The sequence below is a fragment of the Elephas maximus genome, chromosome X (assembly GCF_024166365.1).
Source record: "Elephas maximus indicus isolate mEleMax1 chromosome X, mEleMax1 primary haplotype, whole genome shotgun sequence".
Lineage (NCBI taxonomy): Eukaryota > Metazoa > Chordata > Mammalia > Proboscidea > Elephantidae > Elephas > Elephas maximus.
The window spans coordinates 38,139,083-38,162,455 of NC_064846.1; the positions used below are offsets into that span (position 1 = coordinate 38,139,083).

General features: G+C 42.1%; 1 long non-coding RNA gene across 5 annotated transcripts in view; it reads right to left on the minus strand.

Annotated features, from left to right (window-relative positions):
* Positions 1-23,132, minus strand: part of LOC126068563 (uncharacterized) — a 35,010-nt gene extending 11,878 nt beyond the window's left edge. The window contains exons 1-5 of one of the 5 annotated variants that reach the window (XR_007515739.1): positions 22,700-23,132; positions 22,235-22,315; positions 19,137-19,216; positions 18,279-18,400; positions 17,434-17,514 (exon numbers count right to left, since the gene is read on the minus strand). This is a non-coding gene — a long non-coding RNA (uncharacterized LOC126068563). Of the gene's footprint in view, positions 1-15,720; positions 17,515-18,278; positions 18,401-19,136; positions 19,217-22,234 lie in introns of those variants that run through there. The other 4 variants (XR_007515740.1, XR_007515738.1, XR_007515736.1 and 1 more) reach the window with 4 other exon arrangements.
* Between the last annotated feature and the right edge of the window lie 241 nt (positions 23,133-23,373).

Below are 23,373 nucleotides of genomic sequence, written 5' to 3' on the forward strand. Positions count from 1 at the left end.
GGAGACCTGAGTTCAATTCCCAGCCAATGCACCTGTCTGTCAGTGGAGGCTTGTATGTTGTGACAATGCTGAACAGGCTTCAGTGGAACTTCCAGACTAGGATGAACTAGGAAGAAAGGTCTGGTGATCTACTTCCCAAAATTAACCAACGAAAACAGTTCAATCTGCAACCAATGATAGGGATGGCACAGGACAAGGCAGTGCTTCATTCTGTTGTGCACTAGGTCACCATTAGCCGGGGGCTGACTTGAGAGCAGCTAAGAGCATGCAGTGGATTAATTACTTTTGTGTGGCCTTTCTAGCCATGGTCTTGTAACTCCCTCCCAGGTGATTGGGCAGGACTGTGTGATAGGGTAACTGTGGCCTACCAAGGGGATTGGCCAGTTTTGCCTTAAAAGAGAGCCAATTCCAGAGCAGAGAGGAGGATCCTACCACCACCAAGGAAGAACAGCCAGGAGCAGAGAGTGCATCCTTTGGACCCAGGATCCCTGTGCTGAGAAGCTCCTGGAAGCAGGAGGCAGAGAGAGCGGGCAAGCTGTAACGCTGAAGACGGTGAGAGGGGGTGGCAGGAGAGACTCAGCAGCAATAACCCAGCAGCAGGAGATGGTGTGGTGGGCTTCCCAGCCCACAGAGAGAGAAAGCTGAGTGCCTTTGGGGAGAGGCGTAGGGCCAGGGAGAGGTGTGCCTGCCAGCACCGCTGGGAAGAGGCTGTCCTGATGGAAGAAATGCATCCTGAGCATTCCTGAGCCTGAAGTATAACTGTTACTTCCCTAATAAACCCCGTAATCATGAGTATGGTCGGTGAGTTCTGTGTGGCCATTGCAATGAATTATCAAACCCGGCAGAGAGTGCTGTGGGAGGGACGGTTGGTGTCAGAATTAGTAAACATGGCAGAGAGAGGAGGCCTGTCTGGTCTCCACCTCATGGGAGTCAGCCTTGTGCTATTGATCTTGGTTCTCCTTCTCCCTTATGGGATTGGAGGAGGTCAGGCGCTGCCACCACACCATTTTTACAGAACAACAACCTCATTTGATATGCTGCAGAGGAGGCCATTCTCCCTCCCACCCTCAGTCATCCTTGGTTAGTTTAAGCAATGCTTAAAAACAATTTCTACTGTCTATAACATTTTTTTAATTTTTATTGTGCTTTAAGTGAAAGTTTACAAATCAAGCCAGTCTGTCATACAAAACCTTATATACACCTTGTTATATATTCCTGTTTGCTCTCTGCCTAATGAGACAGCACACTCCTTCCCTCCATTATTTTCGTGTCCATTCCGCCAACTTCTGACTCCCTCTGCCCTTTCATCTCCCCTCCTGACAAGAGCTGCCCACATAGTCTCATGTGTCTGTTTGATCCAAGAGGCTCACTCCTCACCATTATTGTTTTCTATCCCATAGTCCAGTCCAATCCCTGTCTGAAGAGTTGGCTTTGGGAATGCTTCCTGTCTTGGGCTAACAGAAGGCCTGGGGACCAAGACCACCAGGGTCCTTCTAGTCTCAGTCAGACTATTAAGTCTGGTCTTTTTATGAGAATTTGAGATCTGCAACCCACTGCTCTCCTGCTCCCTGAGGGGTTCTCTGTTGTGCTCCCTGTCAGGGCAGTCATTGGTTGTAGCCAGGCACCATCTAGTTCTTCTGGTCTCAGACTGATGTAGTCTCTGCTTTATGCTGCCCTTTCTGTCTCTTGGGCTCATAATTACCTTGTTATCTTTGGTGTTCTTCATTCTCCTTTGCTCCAGGTGGGTTGAGACCAATTGTAAGCATCTTACATGGTCGCTTGCTAGTGTTTAAGACCCCAGACGCCACTCTCCAAAGTGGAATGCAGAATATTTTCTTAATGGATTTTATTATGCCAACTGACCTCGATGTCCCCTGAAACCATGGTCCCCAAACCCCCGCCTCTGCTACGTTGGCCTTTGAAGCGTTCGGTTTATTCAGGAAACTTCTTTGCTTTTAGTTTAGTCCAGTTGTGCTGACCTCTCCTGTATTGTGTGCTGTCTTTTCCTTCACCTAAAATAGTTCTTGTCTACAATCTATTTAGTAAACCCCCCTCTCTCCGTCCCTCCCTCCCCCTCTCATAACCACAAAAGAATGTTTTCTTCTCAGTTTAAACTATTTCTCAAGTTCTTATAATAGTCGTCTTATACAATATTAGTCCTTTTGCAACTGACTAATTTCACTCAGCATACTGCCTTCCAGATTCCTCCATGTTATGAAATGTTTCACAGATTCATCATTGTTATCGATGCATAGTATTCCATTGTGTGAATATACCATAATTTATTTATCCATTCATCTGTTGATGGGCACCTTAGTTGCTTCCATCTTTTTGCTATTGTAAACAGTGCTGCAATGAACATGGGTGTGCATGTATCTGTTCGCATAAAGGCTCTTAATCCCCTAGGATATATTCCAAGGAGTGGGATTGATGGATCGTATGGTGGTTCTATTCCTAGCTTTTTAAGGAAGAGCCAAATCAATTTCCAAAGTGTTTATACCATTTTACATTCCCACCAGCAGTGTATAAGTGTTCCAATCTCTCCACAGCGTCTCCAACATTTATTATTTTGTGTTTTTTGGATTAATGCCAGCCTTGTTGGACTGAGATGAAATCTCATTGTAGTTTTGATCTGCATTTCTCTAATGGCCAATGATCATGAGCATTTCCTCATGTATCTGTTAGCTACCTGAATATCTTCTTTAGTGAAGTGCCAGTTCATATCCTTTGCCCATTTTTTAATTGGGTTCTATAACATTCTTGACAGCAAAACTCCCATGGTGCCCACATCCTGTGTAGGGAAGGATTACTACAAGGTTCTGCTCAGAGAGCTGGGCCAGACCCAAAAAGCCCAGCTATGCTGAGGGCCTAAAAGAGGAGATTGCCTAGATATTGGGGTTCTGCCTTCCAGGGACCTCCAACTGAACAGTTTTGCCTCTGCTAGGGTCTGACAGACCATTAACCCCACAAAATGCAGAGCAGTCTCCCTGAGCCTGTCTCAGTATCATTTCTTGCCTGGAAAGGGGTAATAATCCAGAATTCACAGGCCCATCATTTCATTATTTGGGTCTGGACATCAAACAACCAGCAGGGCGGTGACAATGAAAAGTTATTTATCATCTCTGAATCTTGATTTGTCCATTCTTAAAACAAACAAACTCATTGCCATCGAGTTGATTCCAACCCACAGCAACCCTATAGGACAGAGTAGAACTACCCCATAGGGATTCCAAGGCTCAGGTGGTGGATTTGAACTGCCCACCTTTTGGTTAGCAGCTGTATCGGGGCAAAACATGCCCCTACCCAGTTTCCAGATACTTGGCGATGATAAGTGAAGTACTACAAATAAAGTATTTTCATTTTGGAAAGATCACAAAAGTCTGAGAAATTCTAACTGACTCAAAGTTAGATATCTCTGGTCACTTACAAGTTTCACTGGAAATCATATACAACACTTCGAATCAAAGATTTCCGGAAAAGAGACAAAAGCTTAGGATTTGATATTTGGAGAGGAGAAGGAGACTTAGTGAGGAAAGTTGCAATCAATAGCACGGATAGGAAATAGGAAGAGAAAGACATGAAAATGTCAAAGTCACATGGAAGAATCAAAATTTTGTTATTGGGGAAGAAAGGGGAAATGTAAACAGCAACCCTCAAATGATGTTTTCCCAACTAGAATAGAAAAAATTACAAAAGGAAATTTTTAAAAGCCATTCAACCTGGAAGAGCTGAGAAACAATTAAGTAACATTATAAAGGGCATACTGTTTACATGTGTGAAATCATTTTAGATGGTAAATTCCAATGGACATGAACACTGCACCTGGGCCTTAAGAATCTTCTGGCCATAATGAGTTTGGCAGTGGCTCTAAAGGGAATATGGTCTATATTCAAGAACTGTTTGGATGAGTCACATCTAGATTCAAGATAATAAAACCCACACGGAATAAAGAAACAAAGCCAGAGGAAAGAAAATGACAATAATTACCATGGCTCTTGTAAAAGGGGGCAGACCAAGCACAGCCTGCCGCCTTTCTCTGTGACCCACAAGTGAACCTTGTACTTATGACCAGATGTGTCAGCCTGGCTTCTCGGACGGGATGTGGGTGTGGGATGACTCCCTTTCTGGGGTGTCTTGACCCAAAACACACACCATAGCAGATGTTGACATATCAGCACATCCCTCCCCTCATGCCCTGAGTACATGTCAACATTCCCAGGAACTGCTTAGCTAAATGTGTGTGTCATAAGGCACCTGGCCAACCCTACTGCTCTATCTGTTCCCGGTGGGGAGGAAACAGGGTCCTCCTGCTGCAGTACAAGACGGGTTCATGCAGACCACCCCCCTGGGTTGGAGGCAAAATGAGACCTGCTGGCCATGGGGGATGACACCCACTACTGAAGCTGAACTTGTTCTGTCTCTTCTCCATGTGAATGAAGCACTGTTCATTCAGTGCCTGTGTGTCATGTTTTTATTGGTGACCCCGACACCTGCAAGCCATGGAGTAGGTTACTATCCTCCATGTGACAGGACTCCTCCCCTAGTGGTGGTCACAGGTGTCACTTGCTTGACAGCCCTATTTCAGATACACTCTTCTTAACCCCTACCTCCTTCATTTCTGCCCTTCCTACTCTTCTGAGACAGCCAGCACATCAGCCAATCAGCCACTCTGTGGATTACTTACTTACATCTGGTTGAAGGGCCTACCCTTGAGAAAGGTATATATGACAGAACTAAGAAAGCTGAGCTGCAATCCTTGCAGATTTGCACTCCTTGGGTTGATCGCCACTGACTCCAGACACTCCTTTCCTGTGGAAGATACTAAAGGCGGTAAGAGTAAATTACATCCTTAGTTTGCTCACTGCTGAGATTCAACCAAAGGAAAACAACACAACAAATTGTTGAAAGAGATTTTACAAAAGCAAAGCTAGGCAACCAAAAACACCAGGTATCACAGGATTATGTATATAGTATTAATTAGCTAGATAGATAAGTAGGGTAGGAAGGTAGAGGTTATGATTCAGTTAAACACTATGAGTCAGGTCAGGGGCAGTCGACCACTTCTTACCCTTCATATTCCTTCTGGAAATCTGGTCTTTACTTCTAACGAGAAATCTGGAAATAATTCCACTGTGCATTCTCCTCCTAAGGAACGACCACATTAACTATCAAGAGTTAGCCCAGGAACAACGTAATAATGCAGACTTTGTTGAGGGAGTGTGTGTGATTCTCAAGGACACTGGGACACCCCATTCTCACCAATTCTACTCACTCAACTTTGTCCGAGGATTTGCCATGAACTAATCTATGGTGAATCAACCCTGAGGCATTAGGGTCATTGCAGGGAGGCACAGCTTGTGAGATCAACCTCATAATGAACAATTATCACACTTCCTTATCAAACACCCTTGAGGCTCCACTCAGATCTAGAACCTGGGACCTCTAGAGTGTTTGACCTGGGAGCAATTCTTATGTTTTTATGGGTGTAACTCTTAGGATAGAAACAAAATGGAAATGTATACTTGGTGGTGGGTAATGATGAGGGAAAGGAAAAATGACTGTAGTTGACAAACAGGTATGGACTGTCTGACCTGCTGCCTCTCCTCAAATAAAACAAGCACTTAGTCTGTTCGACTGAAGAGGCGGTTTGGTGTTCACAGCCCATTCTCTACAGAATAAGAAAATCATCATTACCCATACATTCCCTGAGAGTGGGGTGGGAAGTTAAGGGTCAGTCAGTATCCAGGGAATGTAGCAGAGACTCGTAATAGCCACCAAATATACCAGGTACACCTCTATATATCCCAGTCTCCCTTGCAGTTAGATTGGGGCTATGTAGCTAGTTCCTGCCAACGACATGTGTATAGAAGTGATACGTGTCACTTTGGGGATGAAGCAGTTAAGAGCATGTGGGCTACCATCTGTCTTTTCCCCTGCCATGGTGTCCTTGGAGGTCATGTGTTCCAGACGGCATTGCTACAAGGTAGAAGGGGGTTAACCAGGCTTCATTAAACTTTATGTGAGCAACACATAAACATTTGTCATTTGTTACTCCATCAAAGTACAGTCTATTCTGACTAACACAGGAGTGAAAGCAGTGGTCCCTCTAGGATGCCAGAGGCTTTAGTGAATTAACGTATTCACTCCCATAATGCATAAAAACCCATTGCAGTCAGTCAATTTTGACTCACAGAAACCCTATAGGACAGTGCAGAACTTCCCCATAGGGTTTCCAAAGAGCTGCTGGTGGATTCAAACTGCCGACCTTTTGGTTAGCAGCTGACCACTTAACCATAATGCATAGCTCCTTCTAAGGAAGCAAACTCTGCCGGGATGATTGGATTTTCTGTGCTTCCCTAGACTCTTCAACAAAACATTGTCTCTGATAGGATGGTTGGTCTTGAAATAGTAACTTCAAGTGTGAAGGTCAACTCTCCCCAGGACACACATCTTTAAAATACCATAAAGTATGCAAAATTCATTTAATAGCTCATAAAATCCCTTCCTAGGTACCCACCACCTCCTTTTCCTCCTTCTGCTACTTCCCATTCTACTAACATCACTAGGCACAAATGCTGGCTTATAGCCTCTTAAACAGAACTTTCTCATAAATTTAGGTTCCCATAAAAACCAAACAAAACGAAAACAAAAAACAGAGACACAACTAAGTTTCTCTTTATCAAGACCATCTCAATTTCTTTTGGGCCTTGGACCAACCCACTTCTAAAGTGTGGAATAGGAAAAGGACTTCATTCACTGTCTGTAAAATGTCTAAAGTTAGCCTCTGGAACGCTCTCAGTGAGCCAGCAAGTCCAGAATAAGGTAGGAGGCACAACACATTAAAGCTTGACCCAAAAGGGCTGGGGATATCTTCGGCTTGGCACTCTTTACGAAGGAAGGATGACTTCTTGGCTATTTTTCACTGTAACTGGCTAAAGTCCTCACTTTTTAGAGCATCTACTTGCTGAGACAACAGGGACTTCATATGTGGCTGTTGCAAATGACTCAAAGATGTTTTTAAAAACATTTCTTTCAAAGGTGGATCACATTACAAGTAAAGGCTGAGAAATTACACACACACACACACACACACACACATGTTTTCCTTGGGATAGGGACTTGATGGAAATCTTGATGCAAGAAACCAGTGAGAAGACCTGTTTGGTGATTAGAGGCTAGACAAAAGCCATGGCTTGGGCCCTGTGTACAAGCTTGCCCCTTAGTTCACAGCTGGAATCCAGTTCTGTTGGGAAGAGACATTCAGAGAAGTCCTTCCATCTCTGACCCAGAAGGCCTCTTCTGGCATTGCCCAATGCTCCCGTTATACAACATGCAAAAAAAAAAAAAATCAACCTTAAAAGTCAGACAGCCAAAGCTCTGCTCAAATAATAAGCCCTTTTAGTAGCTGCTTATCACCTGCCAAAATCAGCTCCAGAGGAACACCAGGAACTCTAAATTCTATTGCTCTCATTAACTACTTGGGGGAAATAGACAAGCTTCAGTGGCTTTTATTGGTTTGCTGAGAGGCAGAAGAGGTAAAGGTTTTCATCTACCTGCACCTTGTCCTTGATCGCAATAATTTAACTAGAGTTCCAGTCCCACCATCTCTGAGAGGCCTGGATTAAAAGTGTGAGAGAGATAGGTGCCCTAGCCTTTTCTTAAGAATGGGCTCACTCACTCATTCATTCATTCCTGTGTATCACTCTAGGTAGTGGTTAAGAGAGCACATTCTAGAGCCTGATTACCTAGTTCATGTCACTGCTTTGCCTCTCTCTACTCTCCCTCCCACCTGATTGCTGGAGAAAGGAAGGAAAGAACCTAAGTGCCAACCTTTGCAAAAAATTCACTGGGAGTTACCAAGAGGGCAAAGCAGAGACATGTGAAATTCAGTCTCCTGCCCTTGAGGGCCCTCTGTGTTTAAGAACAAAAGGAAAGAGGAGCTTTGCTCAAGGAAAACTGTTCAAAACCATTTTTGTACAGTTGGGTAGGCCTGACAGGGTGTTGTTATTGGCCCAGAATAGCTTCTCTAGGTTTCAAAAATACAGGCTGAGGTCCCTTAGAGGTCTCGTTAACGGGTTTTGTTAAGGAAATCTGATGGGAGAAATCTGTCACAAAACTTATTTCTGAAGAACCACAAAAGGGATTTTCATACCTATTTTATACAAGGGGCCCCGGTGGCACAGTGGTTAAGAGCTACGGCTGCTAACCAAAAGGTTAGCAGTTCGAATCTACCAGCTGCTCCTTGGAAACCCTATGGGGCCATTCTACTCTGTCCTATAGGGTCGCTATGAGTTGTAATCAACTCGACAGCAATGGGTTTTTTATTTGATATGAACATCCCAGGGTTGTCAACCCACAGATGCAAAGCTCAGAATGTACCTCCTCTATAAAACCTTACTACCCTTCCTTTTCCTCTCACTGTTTCCTCCTATAAAATTGGTCTCTTCCTCCGCTAGGCTCTATACATACTAACTTGCTCACACTTGTTTCCTTCACTAGCTTATGAGTTTTCCAAAGCAAGGACCAAACCTTATTCATCTCTACATCCTTATAGTCTAGCAAAGTCCCTGGAACACTGTAGGCGTTCAATATCCATTGCCGGCGAGTCAATTCTAAGTCATGGTGACCCCATGTGTTACACAGTAGAACTGCTCCATAGGGTTTTCTTGGCTGTAATCTTTACAGAAACAGATTGCCAGGCCCTTCTTCCGCAGTGCCACTGGTGGTTGACCCACCAATGTTTAGGTTAGCAGTTCAGGACAAACTGTTTGCATCACCTAGGGACCTTAGGTACTCAATAAATCATTTAATTGCTGACAAGAGTAATTATAATTGTAGTTAACATTTGAGTGTTCAGTAACAGTGTGTTTAATTTTCTATATTTTTTCTAGATGAGGAAGCTGAGGCACAGAGAGGTTAAATATCATGCCAAAAGTCACCCAACTAATAAAAGGCAAAGTAGTGATATGCATTAAGCAATCAGGCTCTAGAACCTGCTCTCTTAACCACTACCCGGAGTAGTACACAGTAACAAATGAGTGAGGGCTACACATATATGAAACATTAAACGTGAACTTAAATTTGTTTGGATTAGGGACGCACAAAAATTTATTAAGCACCAGTACTCTGTTCTAAGCCCAGTGCTAAAGGTACAAAGAGAAAGGCATGTTTTTCTTCCTCAAGGAGACGAGACACAAATAAATGTTTACTCAGTACTTAGTATGTGTCAGGTACTGTTCTAACTACTTCACATGTATTAACTCCTTTAAAAATCACAAAACCCCTATAGAGTCAGAACTATTAAAATTATTATACCCATTTGACAGATGAGAAACTGAGGCATGGGGAGGTTAAGCAACTTGCCAGAGCTAGGATTTGAACCCAAGCAGCCTAGCTCCAGAGTCCTTGGTCTTATCCCTACATTCTACTGCCTCTTCAGTTTACAACCATACTCATCTCTAATGCAATGTGATATGTGCTTGAAAAGACAAACAGAAAAAATGCTATTGGCATGCAGGGAAGGAAATGATTAATTTTGCTTGAGAGGGTGTTCAAAGAAGGCTCTGCAGAGCAGGTGATACTTTAAGTGGGCCTTGAAGACATGAGAATAGGAAAGACACTCCAACAAAAACTGTAAATGGAGACCAGGAAAACTGGCTTGTGTGTTTTCAAAGCCATTACTGCTAAAGCACAAAGCAGCACCATCCTCTGCTGCTGAGGCTGCTTTGCACTAAGGAACAGTGAAACCATTAGCAGAATTGTGGCTCAATTTTTATGTCAGTTTTCCCACTTGGTTCAAACTCTACCTGGAGTTTGGTCATCCTTACAGTACCTGTAAGAATTTTTTTTCCTCTCCTTTTCTGCAACAGAAATGCTTCTGAAAGGGGACTCACAGGCTCTCTTTAGTGTAACTGAGGCCAGACCCTCCAAGATAGCCTCAAGAGTCTGGAATCCTCATGTGGGGTGAGGGCGACTGCTCAGACCTCAATTTTTTCTGCATATGGTGATACTCCCTCCTTTGCTAACTACAGAGGCTCTGAGCTCAGCTTTATTAAAAGGAGTTTCTGAGTTTTCTTAGAGTTCATTCCACTCAAACCCACTTGCAATTTCCCCTTCCACAACACCCAACTTCCCTGAGGAGTTCTGGATACTATACCAAGAAACATATGTGAATAAGGACAAGTGAAACCCAAATTCCAATCAATACTCTTGGGGCAAACTTGCGGTTATTTCTCCCATTTTAAATACCCCCTCTTGACCCCACACACCACCCTAGTTACTGGCTCGTTTCTCTGCTCCTCTTTACAGCAAACCTCTTCAAAAAATTTTGTCTATACTCCCTGTCTACAACCTTTCTCCTCCCTTTCTCTCTTGGATCCACTCAAGTTTTTAACTCCTTTACTCCATGGAAACAGCTTCTATCAAGGCCACCAGTGACTTTATGTTGCTAAATTTTATCGAGAATTCTCAGCCCTCACCTTACTTGACCAACCAAAAGTATTTTGCACAGTTGGTCATTCCATCTTCCTTGAAGCACCTTCTTCACTTGGCTTCTGGGACACCATTTTCTTCTGGTGTTCCTTCTACCTTACTGGTCACTCCTCAGTCTCCCTTGCTTGCTCCTCCTTATCTTCCTAACCTCTAAATGCTGGAGAGCCCCAGGGCTTAGGCCTTGGTCCCCTTCTCTTCTCTAAGTACTCTCACTCCCTTAGTGATTTTATCCAGTCTCATACCTTTAATACTATCTAGATGCTTATGACTCAAAAATTTTTATCTCTAGCCTGGCCCAGTCTTCTGAGTTCCAGGCTCATATATCCTGCAGCTTACTCAACATCTCCACTTAGATGTCTCGCTGACATCTCAAATTCAACATATTTAAAACTGTATTTCTGAAAGCCCTCCAAACCTGTTCCTCTCACATTTTCCCCACAGCAGTTAGTGACAACTCCATCCTTCCAGCTGCTTAGGCCAAAAACCATAGTGTCATCTTGGACAGGGACGCTGTGTTGTACAACTCTAGGGGACACCAGTCACATTTATTCTATGCTTTTTTTTTATTGGTGTACAACGTGGTGGCTCTGATTTCCTTGATTCGTCTTTCTTTCACATCCCCTATCTGACCTGTCAGCAAATCCAGCAAAACTTTCAAAATATATCCAATATCCAACAACTCTTCCCCAATTTCACTGTTCCCACTCTTGGCCAAGTTTGCCCCCTTATAGTTTATTCTCCACAAAACAACCAGAGTGACCCTTTAAAAATATAAATCGGGTCACATCAACCCTCTACTCAAATATTCCTCAATGCCTTCCATCTCACTCAGAGTAAAAGTCAAAGTTCTTCCAATTGCCAACAAGGCTCTGCATTTTTTACCCTCTTTGGCACTTATCCCCATCTAATATACTATGTATTTTACTTATTTATCTCACTTATTGTCTGCTTCCCATATAAGCTCCATGAGGTCAGGGACTTTGTATGTTTTATTCACTTATGAATCCTCAGCACCTACAAGAATATCTGGCACAATGTATGTACTCAATATATATTTGTAGACTGCATGAATAAAGCATATGGAGAAGGAAAAAACCTTTACACAATGGCCAAACTCATATAACAATATATAACTCATATAACAACATAACAAGTTAAATGGCATTTGAGTAGTCAGCTAGTGCTGGGACCAAAACAAGTCCAGGAGATATTCAGTTCCTACTTCCTAGTACTGTTTGTTTTTCCATTGCTTTGACATTTTATCTGATGAAGTCTTTCTCATGCCTCCTAAAGAAAATTGACCAATATATAGGAAGGAGTGCCCCCTGGTGGAAGCAACTCCATCAAAGCAAGAGAAACGGAAGTCATCCTAGGAACAGGCCCCTGGAGATCACTCCAGACAAAGAAAGTGACTCCAATATTTTATAGGAAAGGTCCTGAATAGAAAGGGAAACTAAACATAGGGTTTGAAGTATGTGGGAGAACTTATCTACTTATTTTACTGTTGAACCTCTTTTGTATCTGACAGTCAGGAAAAAATTCATTTAACGTTGAACATAGGTACCTATTGTTGTTACATGCCATCAAGTTGGTTCCAACTAATAGTGACCCTATGTACAACAGAACAAAACACTGCCTGGTTCCACGCCATCCCCACAATTGTTGCTATGTTTGAGCTGATTTTTACAGCCACTGTGTCAATCCATCTCATTTAGGGTCTTCCTCTTTTTCTCTGACCCTCCACTTTACCAAGCATTACGTCCTTCTCCAGGGACTGGTCCCTCCTGACAATGTGTCCAAAGTACATGAGACAAAGTCTCACCATTCTTGCTTCTAAGGAGCACTCTGGCTGAACTTCTTCCAAGACAGATTTGTTCATTCTCTGGCAGTCCATGTTGCATTCAATATTCTTCGCCAACACTACAATTCAAAGGCATCAATTCTTCTTTGGTCTTCCTTACTCACTGTTCAGCTTTCACATGCGTATGAGAGGAGTGAAAATACCAAGCCTTGGGCCAGGCACACCCTTAGTCTTCAAGGTGATATCTTTGCTTTTCAACACTTTAAAGAGGTCCTCTGCAGCAGATTTGCCCAATGCAGTATGTCATTTGATTTCTTGACTGCTGCTTCCATGGGCATCAATTGTGGATCATATGTACCTACTCTCAAGGAATTTAAAATCTGGTAAAGCATATAAGTCATGAATACAAATAAGTACAAAGCAATGAGTTTGACTGTGAATAAGTGTGTGTCAAATATGAGGAATAAACTATGACTTACTGAGGAAACAAAGGGACTACTTTAGGCTAAGTAAATCCAGGAAGACATCTTGGAGGCTGTGGTTCTTGAGCTGAGCCTTGAAAGACATACAGAATTTTAACAAGACAGAGAGTATCCCAGGTAAAGATCTAAATGTAGGGAAAGGCCCATCATGCTGGAACCCAAGGAGACCAGTGGGGCCCTATAAAGGTCACAATTTGGGTGATTCAAAACGGAACTCAAACTCCTCAAGAAGAGCAGAGATGGAGTCTCAAGAGGACAGTCCTTGGCAGAGGCAAACACAGAGAAGAGAACCAAAGAAAACCCCTGTCCTTGTTCTCCCTTAGATGAGAGGAACATTACTAAAAATGACGGAAAACAAAGAAGAAGAAATAGATAAAGCAAACACAAACTCCATAATAAATAGTCCACCTTACATAAAAGAGGATTCTGAATCTAATTCAACTTACATACTAGAGGATTCTCATTCACTCACTATCTAACGAAATCACTTATTGGTATGCAGTACCTGTTCTGTTCTATGTTTCATCTGAAGGTAATGCTCAAAGAATCTCCTTTTCAAATGTGGCTGTTCGCCTTCCATTGTTGTTCCCCTTTCATTCCCTCCTGTGCAGTGCGCATAGAGATGCCAAGCTGCATCCTGAATCCACCCACCCCTCTCCATCTCCACAGTCATCACCACCCCAGTCCAAGCCACCATCGTATCTCCCATGGGCTAGTGCAACAGCTTCCCAACTGGCCTCCCCACCTACACTCTGATCTCTCTATATGCCATAAAGCACACAGGAATATTTTGGGGGGAGGTAAGTAACTGGTGTTGTATTTTTAACTTTTCAATCTGAAATAAAATTACTAAACAAGACGCAAAAACAGTACAAAGAACTCCCAGATTCCCCAAATATTAATTGACATAACTACAATACAGTATTATCAATCAAGAAATTTACATTCACAATGGAATACTATTGGCCAGGAGGAGAAACGAAGTATAGATGGAGCTGGAAGACAGTATGTTGAGTGAAGTAAACCAATCACAAAAGGATGAATACTGTATGACCTCACTTATATAAAAAGACAAGAAAAGGCACCAAAAAAAGAAATTAACATTCACGCAGTATTATAAACTAATCTATAAACCATATTCAACTTTCTCCAACTGCCCCACTAATGTCCTTTTTCCCATCAGGATCACACATGTCTCCTTTAGTCTCCTTTAATCTGTCTTTTTTGGTCTTTCATGACCATGACACTTTTGAGAAATACTGATGAGTTATTTTATAGAATGCCTCTCAGTTTGGGGTTTGTCTAATAGTTCACCTTGATTAAATTCAGGTGATGTCTTTTTGGCAAGAATACTACAGATGTGATCCTGTGTTGTTCTCAGTGAATCACATCAAGAGGCACGTGACGGTCAGTTTGTTCCATTACTAGAGATGTTAACTTTGTTCCCTTGATTGAGGTACATCTGCCAGTTTCCTCCAGAGTAAAAGTACTATTTTTTCCTTCGTAATTAATAAGTATTTTGTGGAGGGACACTTTGAGACTATATAAATACCCTGTTTCTCATACTTTTGCCCACGAATTTAAGCATCCATTGATAATTCTTTCTTGAAGTAATTATTACTGTGGTGCACGCCAAAAGTGCACCATTATTCTCTCTACATTCATCAATTGGAATTCTACTGTGAGCAAGTGCTTTCCCTTCTCCCTCCTTTACTCATTTAGTCTATTATTTATTTATATTAGTACGGACTCACAGATTCTTGTTTTATTCTATGGGTTATAATCCACTACTATCATTATTTTTGTTGTTGTTGTTGTTGTTGCTTAAATAGCCCCAGATTTGGCCATTAGGAGCCACTTCAAGTTGACTCCTATGTCCTTTCGGCACACCCCTATTACACCATGAGCACCTTCTTACTTTCTGGCAGAAGATGGCATTCCAGGCTCATCTTACACTCTTCCTGTTCAGCTCTGGAATCAGCCATTTCTCCAAGGAGCCCCAGTTGCTTTTACTTGGAGAATGGTTATTTTAAAACCCAAATCTGAGTGCTAGGTGCGCTCACTGGTTTTGAGGTGTTGCTTCTAGGCTTTCTCAGCAGACAGAGTTACGAAATACATGTATATACCCAAGTACCTATGTTTATCTCTGTGTGAGAGTGGTGGGGGCGGGGGGTGCCGTGTGCAGGTTAGCATGTGCTTGGGCATGTGTGTGCAGTGTGTGTGTGTGTTTACAACCATTCGTTCATACTGAAACCTCAATTCTAATTAAACACCACAGGATTCATTCTAGTCTTCTGTCTTTCCTCACTTGTAACTCCTTTTTCTGACAAAGTAAAATCTGGCTTTCATTATATATATTTACTTGTTTGCGCAATAATTGAATATACATAAAGTTGTTTCAGGATTGCTAATCCAAGCCCAGTGGAAAACAAACCTACTAAATATAGTATTTATGTACAGTTGTTTGTTTGTTTGTTTTAGTCTTTAACTTTAGAACAGTGGTCCTAAAAAGTGTGGTCCCGGGACCAGCAGTATCAGCATCATCTAGGAACGTGTTAGAAATGTGAACTCTTGAGCCAGACCGCAGAACTACTGAGTCAGAAAATCTAGGGGTGGAGACCAGCAGTGTGAGTTCTAACAAGCCCTATAGATGAGTCTGATGCATATTCAAGTTTGAAAACCACTACTTTAAAGTATATAGTGAAAATACTGTTTTCCGAAGTTAGGTTAGTTATTTTCTTCCCCAGTTCATTAAGGTTGCTATTCATTTGTAATACAGTTAAGTTTGTTTGTTTGTTTGTACTCCATTTTGGGTCTCCCTCATGGCCCTTATTAATTTTAATTTTCTTTAGTATTAGAACCATACAAAGAAAAGTATACTTTTTTTGTCATTTTCTCGTCCATTCTACCCCATTCCCATTCCCCACCTTTTACCCTGTTCCCCATTCATGCCCTATAAATTACTAATCTCATTAATTTTGGGGTTATCTTTCCATACAGGGTATATTGTTGCTGTAACAAACTACCACAAACTTAGTAGCTTAGAACAATACAAATTTATCATCTTATAGCTCTAGAGGTCATAAGTGGGTTTTACTGGGCTAAACTCAAGGTCTCAACAGAGCTACGTGCCTTCTGGAAGCTCTAGGGGAGAATCTGTTCCTTTGCCTTTTACATCTTCTAGGTGCTTCCTGCATTCCTTGGCTCATGGCCCCTTCCTCCATCTTCAAACTAGCAGTGTAGCATCTTCAAACCTCTCTTTGACTATGCTTCTGTTGTCACATCTCCTTCTCTGACTCTGACCCTCCTGCCTCCCTCTTATAAGGACCCTGGTGATTATACTGGGACCACCTGAATAATCTCCCCATCTCAAAATCTTTAACTTAATCACAACTGCAAAGTACCTTTTGCCATATAAGGTAATATAGTCACAGGTTCTGGGGATTAGGACACAGTCATTTACGTTTTTAATGTAAATCTGATAAAGTCACTTCCCTGCTTAAAATCCTTCAATGGCTTCTCTCTGCTCTTAGAAAAAGTCCAACCTCTTCACCCTTTAGCTTACATTGCCTCTTTCCATTCCTTGAACATCCCAGATCCCTTCTGGCTTCAGGGCCTTTGCTCTTACAACTCCCTCTGCCTGGAATATTCTTCCTCTTCTCATGGTTGGCTCCTCTTGTGGTTGGCTCATTCTCATTCTTCTAGTCTCATCTCAAATGTCCTGTCTTCAAAGAATCTATCCCTGATCACCGAATATGTAATGACCTGCCTTAATTACTCTTTCTAATTTAGCCTATTTATTTTCTTTATCATTCATCATAACCTACAATTATCCTTTTTACGTATTGGTTTACTTGCTTTTTGACCAACCTTCCCACTAGAATGCAATCTAGTGGCGCAGCGGTTTAGAGCTCAGCTGCTAGCCCAGGGGTGAGCAGTTCAAATCTATCAGGCGCTCCTTGGAAACCCTATGGGGTAGTTCTATTCTGTCCTATAGGGTCACTATGAATCAAAATCCACTGGATGGCAATGGGTATATAGGTAAATAAATAAATGACGGCCCAGTTTGGGTAAGCAATGTAGGATAAGGGTATTGCTGGTCTAAATAGGCTGAACAAAACAACCCCACATTACCTTAGGTACTGCTGATGAAGATTTTTACCGTTCTCAATACAATACAAATAGCTTCCCATACGTCATCCATTCAGGAGGTATTTACTGAACAGCTAATAGATACTCATTTAATCCTTAAGACAACCCTGAGGTAGCTACTATTATTATCATCCCCATTTTACAGATAAGAAAACCGAGGCTCAGAAAAAATACTGTGGCCAAGGATACACAACTAGTAACCTACTATATACTAGACATTATACTAGGCTCAGACGGTATACAAAGAAACAAGGGAATATAGTCCCTGCCCTCTCTAGTGGAGAGACAGAAAATGAATCCAAGATTATAGGGCAGTGTGTTAAGTGTCATGATAGAAGTCTTCTAAGAGTGCTATGCGAACACGAAGGCAGGGCAGAGGAATCAGGGTAAGCTGTCAGAGGAGGCTTCTAGAAGGAGGTGGCACTTGAATGAATTTGAACCATAGGTAGATCTTAACTAGATAAATGGAATACTAACTGTTGATAGGGCTCACAAAGTATCATTTACCTGGATAGATTTTCTGTGTTTTTTCTATGGCCTGGTCTTCACTCAGCTTTGTAGGATAAGAAATCCAATCTTGTAAGTGACCTAAAAAAAAAAAAAAATGAAACCCATTGCTCTCGAGTCGATTCCAACTCATAGCGACCCTATAGGACAGAGGGGAACTGCCCCATATGGTTTCCAAGAAGCGCCTGGTGAATTCGAACTGCCGACCTTTTGGTTGGCAGCCGTAGCTCTTAACCAGTACACCACCAGGGCTTCCTCTTGTAAGTGACCTAGAGCCGTCTAAAATCATGGACACTGATACTTGCTAATAAAACACAGAAGAGTATGAGGTTTATAAATCTGAATGTCAGTTCGTTAATATAACCATGAAGTGGGCATTCCCTCCCTATGCCTACTGAGAAGTTTTCTCATGAGTCTTGAACAGGGGTTAGCAAACTTTTTCTGGAAAGGACCAGATAGTAAACATTTTAGGCTTTCTGGGCTATATGGTCTTCCTCAAAACTACTTATCTCTGCCATTTTAGGGCAAAAGCAGCCATAGACAATATATCAATGAAGTACTCCAATAAAACTTTATTTACAAAAATACACAGAGGATCAGACTTGGCCCACAGTCTGTCAACCTCTGGCCTAGAATATGAACATGACTCAAATGCTTCATCACATCTGGCTTTGGTAGCTTGATGTGTTCATCAATGCAACAGAAATATACCTAGTACCAGATTGGACACGTTCTTGGGTAGGGCAATGTTTGCCTTCTGGTTCTTCTTTCTGACTGCCAACCACCAAAAAAAAAAAAAAATCCCACCTGTTTTAGAGCTCTGGATATAAGAAAGCTCTACTTACAAGTAAAAGTCCAAGGGAAATGCCAGTAGCATCAGTGTACATTCTGCAGCTATGTCACAGAGCATGCTTTGATCCTTCATCACTTGCAAGAGAGAAAGACAGATCCATTCCTACAAGCATTCCTCAGAAAAACAGGAACAAATTGGGTAATACTAATATTTACAAGAGGCACTACCATTTACACTCCATAAGAGCAGAGATTATTTCTTAAATTAGAAATAATCCTTTATGTTTACAAAAGCAGTTTTTATGGATTGCAGAAAATCAGAAAACAAAAGTAAGTAAATAGGAGCATCATATTTCAACAACTCAGAAATTGGTACCACTGTTAACAGCTTAGCATACATCCTTCCAGATCTTTTTCTTAAGTATATATAATACATCTATGCATTTTCTACCAAAATAAGATCATGTTGTATGTCATATCTTGTAACTGCTTTTTCCAGTTAATGACATCTCTACTTTACCATGTTAATAAGTTTTCCTTTCATCTGATACCCATCCATATTCAAGTTTCCCTAATTTTCCCAAAAATACCGTATAAAGTTAGTTTGTCCAAACAGTCAATCCCAAACCATACATAGCCTCTTAAGTCTCTTTTCATTCAGAATAGTATAATTTTTCAGGACAGAAATTTTGCTTCCTGCTGTATCTCCAATGCTTTTAACAGTTCTTGGTACATAGTACTAGCTCAGTAAATATTTGCGTAATTAATTACTCAGTAAATACTTGCATAATTAATTACTCAAAAACTAAGGGGATGGGGGATTCGCCCTAGAGTTTATCTCATCCACCATCACGCATCATCTTGATTTTAGAGATGATAAAAATAAAGACCAGAGAAGTGAAGTAACTTACCCAAAGTCACACAGCAAATATGTGGCAACTGCTTTTCATTCTTCTGTTCATTCTACTACAACAAGAGTCAGCAAACTTTTCTGTGAAGGGCCAGATAGTAAATATTTTAGGCCTTATGGGTCAAGAAACAAAATCGAGACTATTATGTAGGTACTTATATAACAAGAGAGAAAACAAATTTCCACAATTTTTATTGATGAAATTCAAAATACACTAATAACTGACTACACATTTTTGTAATACATGTCTACCAATGGAAAGAATGGAATGGAAGAATAACACTTCGCTTAATTGGGATTTAAAATTAGTATCCCCTATTTTATTATCAAATCAGAGCCCTGGTTGGCAGTTCGAATCCACCAGCCCCTCCTTGGAAACCCTATGGGGCAGTTCTACTCTGTTCTATAGGGCCACTATGGGTCAGAATCAACTCGAGGGCTATGGGTTTGGTTTCTTTGGTTATTACCAAATCAGGAGCCCTGGTGGTGCAATGGTTAAAGCACTTGACAGCTAACCAAAAGGTGGATGATTCAAACCCACCAGCCTCCAAGGGAGAAGGATGTGGCAGTCTGCTTCCGTTAAGATTTACAGCCTTGGAAACTCTATGGGACAGTTCTACTCTGTCCTTTCGGGTCACTATGAGTCAGAATCAACTCAGCGGCAGTGAGTTTTATTATCAAATCGATTGTAAACATACATCTGAAAAATCATACTTAGCTCCCAGGCCATAGTCTGCTAACCCTTGTACTATGATTTGGTTCTTGTCTGTGATTTGGCTTTTCTTAAAAGTTTGAGTGAAATTAAATTCCTCTTAATTGACATATGCAATGTATTCTGGCTTATTGAAGTTATATGGTACTACGGTACCAATGAGAAAAACAACTCCTCAGCCACTCCTTTAAAATGTATATACTGTCTCACTTCAGTTACTCGGTTACCTAAATACTGAGCATGCCTGTCCTCGCTCATTTAGATTGCATTTTGACTATGGGTTTCACAATCAACCATCTATTACCATTTAACAGAGCTGACCAATATAAAAATCAGTCCAAGTGAGGGTGGTGATGGTTTGGTCTATGTCAGAGGCTGGTTTTTTGTTTCTCAAATGTAAATGTGTTATTTAGAGATACAGAGGTAAACACCCAAAGAATGGAGCCTTGGTGGTGCAGTGGTTCAGAGCTCAGCTGCTAACCAAAAGGTTGGCAGTTCAAATTCATCAGCTGCTCCTTGGAAACCCTATGGGGCGGTTCTACTTTGTCCTATAGGGTCGCTATGAGTCAGAATTGACTCGACAGCAACAGGTTTGGTTTTGGTTTATCCAAAGAATCAACAAAGTAGAAAGTGATTGCTCTGGGGGAGCAAAGGATTGGGGGAGGGAGCAGCCAGAGATTCTTTTTTCTTTTAAGAACAAAACTTGTAGAACTATTTGACTTTTTAAAACTCTGCACGTGTATAATTTTGATAAAAATAGAAAATAAATTAAAAGAAAGAAAACCAAAGGCACATTAAAGCATTAAGGCCGGGCTCAGTTGTCATCCCTCTAGCAAAAACTTCTTTACTACTTTCCTTAATCGCCCCAAACTGGGTTAGGTGCCCCTTTTCTCTGCTCCCCACAGCATTCTGCGCCCACCACCATCAGAGGACACACTTTACTATAATTATCTGTCTGTCTGCCTCCCTGAAGGAGCCATGAGCTCCTTGCAAGGAGGAACCAGGTATCATTCATCTCAGCTCTTAGTTTTTATAATAGTAAAAAAGTATTCATTAAAATAAAATGAAATTAGCTAACCCAAATACAACTAAAAAGCACTCAATCTAGGCCACTTAACATCGTAATGAGATACCACTCAAAATGACAGACAATAAAAAGTGACCATGAGGATATGGAAAAATTGGGACCCACGTACAATGGCTGATGGGAATGCAAAATGGTGCAACCACCATGGAAAACAGTCTATAAGTTCCCCGAAAAGTTAAACACACAAAAGAAGTTAAACAGAGTTACCCTAAAAAAAAAAAAAAAAACCCAAACCCGCTGCCCTTGAGTCAATTCCGACTTATAGCAACCCTATAAGACAGAGTAGAACTGCCCCATAGAGTTTCCAAGGAGCACCTGGTGGATTTGAACTGCTGACCCTTTGGTTAGCAGCTGTAGCACTCAACCACGATGCCACCAGGGTTTCCAAGAGTTACCCTAGGACCCAGAGATTTCACTCCTAGGTATATACGCAACAGAAGTGAAAACATACGTCCACATAGAAACTTGTACACAAATGTTCATAGAAGCATCATTCATAACCAAAAAGTGGAAATAACTCAAATGTCCATCAGCTGATGGATGGGTTTACAGATGTGCTTTATTCATACAATGGAATATTATTCAGCCATAAAAATGAGTGAAGTACTGATACATGCTATTACATGGATGAACTCTGAAAACATTACGCTAAGGGAGAGAAGCTAGTCACAAAAGGCCACATATTGTTTGAATTCATTCATATGAAATGTCCAGAAATGGCAACTAAACAGAGACACAAAGCAAATAAATAGTTGCCTGTGTGGCAGGGGGGCAGTGACTACAAATGGACTTAAGGGAATTTTGTGGGTGATGGAAACATTTCAAAACTAGACTGTGGTGACATTGCAAAACTCTAAATTTACTAAAAGTAATTGAATTACACACTTAAAATGGGTGAATTTTATGGTATGTAAAATACACTTCAATAAAACTTTTTTAAAAAATTCCTCAATCTACTTGTATCAGGTGGACACTTGAGACTGTGATGGCATCGCCTGTCTGGAGGGGACATAGGAGGGTAGAGAGGGTTAGAAACTGGCAAAACCGTCACGAAAGGAGAGGCTGGAAGGAGGGAGCGGGCTGACTCAGGGGGAGAATAAGTGGGAGTATGGAGTAAGGTGTATATAAGCTTATAGGTGTCAGACTGACTTGATTTGTAAACTTTCACTTAAAGCACAATAAAAATTATTTTTAAAAAATGGAATAAACTCAATTTTAGGTCTATCTTCAAAAAAAAATTCCTCAATCTACTGTATTATGTAGTTTCTCTCTAAATTTTCTTTCCCCCATCTGGACTCACCCTGTTACTAGGCCTGGTAAGAAGAACTCTGGTGGATGAAGTTTGCAGGGCATTTTGGCAGTCCTGAGGCCTGGGGTTGTACTGACAGAAACATCAGTCAGTTTCTCTCTCTGAAACTGTAAGCTGTCTGGGGGTGTACTATGTGTTTCCAGTTGGGTGACCCCAGTATGTAGTATGGATACTCCCTGGCCACTCTGCCTGTTTAAGTCTGAGTGTGACCAAAGCCCCTACTCCCAGCAAAAACTGTAGTCAGATAACAAACTTCACTTCTTGAAACTCTCATGCCCTGTTCACAATCGGGAAAATTGTTCTAGTACGGCATATACACGGGAAAAAAAAAAAAGTTTTTTGAGGGGGGCAACTTGGTCAATGCTTATTGGGAAAGGATGTCCTGCCACGTCTGCCAAGAGATACAAACCTCACCCCCTGGGTCCGCTGGCAAGGGATACTCCAAGGAAAGCCTACCTATCCATCTATCCGAGGGATATGAGGAGAGGCAACGGGATGTAACGGCATCTCTCCGTGCTAGGGCAAAGGCTGGGGACGAAGTCCCTCCTTTTTTGCACTGTGGGAAGGGCAAAAACTGCCACAATGTGGGGGAGAGGCATCTCTTCTCAGGGCCTCCTGGTGCCCGGGAAACTCACGCAGCGGCTGCTGTAAGGGTTGCCGGGAGGTTACAACTAAGCGCGGCCGGATTTCAGTCGCTTTCCCAGCTGCATCTCCACCTCCTGGCCAGCGCAGGGAAGGCGGTGGAGGAAAGAAAACAGCCTGAGCTGGCTCGAGGCGCTTCACCGCTTCCTCCTCGCAGTCTCATTCCAGGCTCCACCCGGTGGCCCTCAAGTCCCTCCAGTGACACGCTGATCACGTGGTTGCCACCCTCCTAGGAAATGCGATTGTTGCGCAACGCCCCCTAGTAACCGGAAGCAGGCAAAGCCAGGGCCCTAGGCACAGCCGGGCCAGAACCTGCGCCGGCGGGCTGGCGGCTTCCGGTCCGCGGGGGTCGCGGAGGCCGAGGCTGCGATCCCTAAAGCGGAAGTGGCTGCGAGGGCAGGCGCAGACCGAATGCTGAACTGCAATACTAGATGGAGGCTTTTGGCTTCCACCCTTTCTCACTTCTCTCTAAAGGAAAAAGGATCCCA